We start from the raw sequence: 3,088 nt of genomic DNA on the forward strand, positions 1-3,088 counted from the left end.
CCACGCACCAGAACACCGACACAATCTTCCCTAACCAGGAAACCTTGACAAGCCAGTCATTCAACCCCACCCACTGGGAGAAACCTCCACAATAAAAAGGAACCACAGACCACCAGAATACAGAAAGGCCACTCCAAACACAGCAATCTAAATAAGATGAAAAGTCAGAGAAATACCCAGCAGGTAAAGGAACATGAAAAAATGCCCACCAAGCCAAATTAAAGAGGAGGAGATAGGGAATCTACCTGAAAAGGAATTTAGAATAATGATATAAAAATGATCCAAAATCTTGAAAACAAAATGGAGTTACAGATAAATAGCCTGGAGACAAGGATTGAGAAGATGCAAGAAACGTTTAACAAGAATCTAGAAGAAATAAAAAAGAGTCTATTAAAAATGAATAATGCAATAAATGAGATCAAAAGCACTCTGGAGGGAACCAACAGTAGAATAACGGAGGCAGAAGATAGGATAAGTAAGGTAGAAGATAAAATGGTGGAAAGAAATGAAGCAGAGAGGAAAAAAGAAAAAAAAAAAGAATTAAGAGAAATGAGGACAACCTCAGGGACCTCTGGGAAAATGTGAAACGCCCCAACATTCAAAGCATAGGAGTCCCAGAAGAAGAGGACAAAAAGAAAGGCCGTGAGAAAATACTCAAGGAGATAATAGCTGAAAACTTCCCTAAAATGGGGAAGGAAATAGTCACACAAGTCCAAGAAATCCAGAGTCCCAAACAGGATAAACCCAAGGCGAAACACCCCAAGACACATATTAATCAAATTAACAAAGATCAAACACATAGAACAAATATTAAAAGCAACAAGGGAGAAACAACATATAACACACAAGGGGATTCCCATAAGGATAACAGCTGATCTTTCAATAGAAACTCTTCAGGCCAGAAGGGAATGGCAGGACATACTTAAAGTAATGAAAGAGAATAACCTACAATCCAGATTACTGTACCCAGCAATGATCTCATTCAGATATGAAGGAGAATTCAAAACTTTACAGACAAGCAGAAGCTGAGAGAATTCAGCACAACTAAAGCAGCTCTTCAACAAGTGCTAAAGGATCTTCTCTAGACAGGAAACACAGAAAGGTTGTATGAACGCGAACCCCAAACAAGAAAGCAAATGGCAACGGGACCATACTTATCAATAACTACCTTAAATGCAAATGGGTTAAATGCCCAACCAAAAGACAAAAGACTGGCTGAATGGATACAAAAGCAAGACCCCTATATATGCTTCTACAAGAGACCCACCTTAAAACAAGGGACACATGCAGATGGAAAGTGAAGGGCTGGAAAAAAAACATTTCATACAAATGGAGACCAAAAGAAAGCAGGAGTCGCAAAACTCATACCAGATAAAATAGACTAAAATAAAGGCTGTGAAGAGACAAAGAAGAACACTACATAATGATCAAAGGATCAATCCCAGAAGAAGATATAACAATTATAAATATATATGCACCCAACATAGGAGCACTGCAATATGTAAGACAATTGCTAACAAGTATGAAAGGGGAAATTAACAATAATACAGAAATAGTGGGTGACTTTAATACCCCACTCAAACCTATGGAAGATCAACTGAAATAGAATAGAAAACTAAAATAGAAAATTAACAAGGAAACACAGACTTTAAATGTCACAATGGACCAGTTGACCTAATTGATATCTATAGGACATTTCACCCCAAAACAATCAATTTCACCTTTTTCTCATGTGCACACGGAACCTTCTCCAGAATAGATCAGATCCTGAGCCATAAATCTAGTTTGGTAAATTCAAAGAAATTGAAATCTTTCCAGTCATCTTTTCTGACCACAATGCAGTAAGATTAGATTTCAATTACAGGTAAAAAAAAGAAAAAAAACTATTAGAAATTCAAACATATGGAGGCTAAATAACACGCTTCTGAATAACAAACAAATCATAGAAGAAATCAAAAAAGAAATCAAAATATGCATAGAAACGAATGAAAATTAAAACACAACAACCCAAAACCTATGGGACACTGTAAAAGCAGTGCTCAGGGGAAGGTTCATTACAGGCTTACCTCAGGAAACAAGAAAAAAGTTAAATAATTAACCTAACTCTACACCTAAAGCAACTAGAGAAGGAAGAAATGAAGAACCCCAGTGTTAGTAGAAGGAAAGAAATCTTAAAAATTAGGGCAGAAATAAATGCAAAAGAAACAAAAGAGACCACAGCAAAAATCAACAAATCTAAAAGCTGTTTTTTTTTTTTAAAGATAAACAAAATTGACAAACCGTTAGCCAGACTCATCAAGAAACAAAGGGAGAAGAACCAAATTAACAAAATTAGAAATGAAAATGGAGATCACAACAGACAACAATGAAATACAAAGGATCATAAGAGACTACTACCAGCAGCTCTATGCCAATAAAATGGACAACTTGGAAGAAATGGACAAATTCTTAGAAAGTATAACTTTTCAAAACTGAACTAGGAAGAAATAGAAGATCTTAACAGACCCATTGCAAGCACGGAAATTGAAACTGTAATAAGAAATCTTCCAGCAAACAAAAGCCCAGGACCAAATGGCTTCACAGCTGAATTCTACCAAAAATTTAGAGAAGAACTAACACATATCTTACTCAAACTCTTCCAGAAAATTGCAGAAGAAGGCAAACTTCCAACTCATTCTATGAGGCCACCATCACCCTAATACCAAAGCCAGACAAAGATGCCACATAAAGAGAAAACTACAGGCCAATATTACTGATGAACATAGATACAAAAATCCTTCACAAAATTCTAGCAAACAGAATCCAACAACATATTAAAAAGATCATACATCATGACCAAGTGGGCTTTATCCCAGGGATGCAAGGATTCTTTAATATTCGCAAATCAATCAATGTAATGCACCACATTAACAAATTGAAAGACACAAACCATATGATTATCTCAATAGATGCAGAAAAAGCCTTTGACAAAATTCAACATCCATTTATGATAAAAAAAAAAAAAAACTCTCCAGAAAGCAGGCATAGAAGGAACATACCTCAACATAATGAAAGCTATATATGACAAACCCACAGCAAACATTATCCT

Source organism: Odocoileus virginianus, chromosome X, assembly GCF_023699985.2.
Source record: "Odocoileus virginianus isolate 20LAN1187 ecotype Illinois chromosome X, Ovbor_1.2, whole genome shotgun sequence".
Taxonomy (NCBI): domain Eukaryota; kingdom Metazoa; phylum Chordata; class Mammalia; order Artiodactyla; family Cervidae; genus Odocoileus; species Odocoileus virginianus.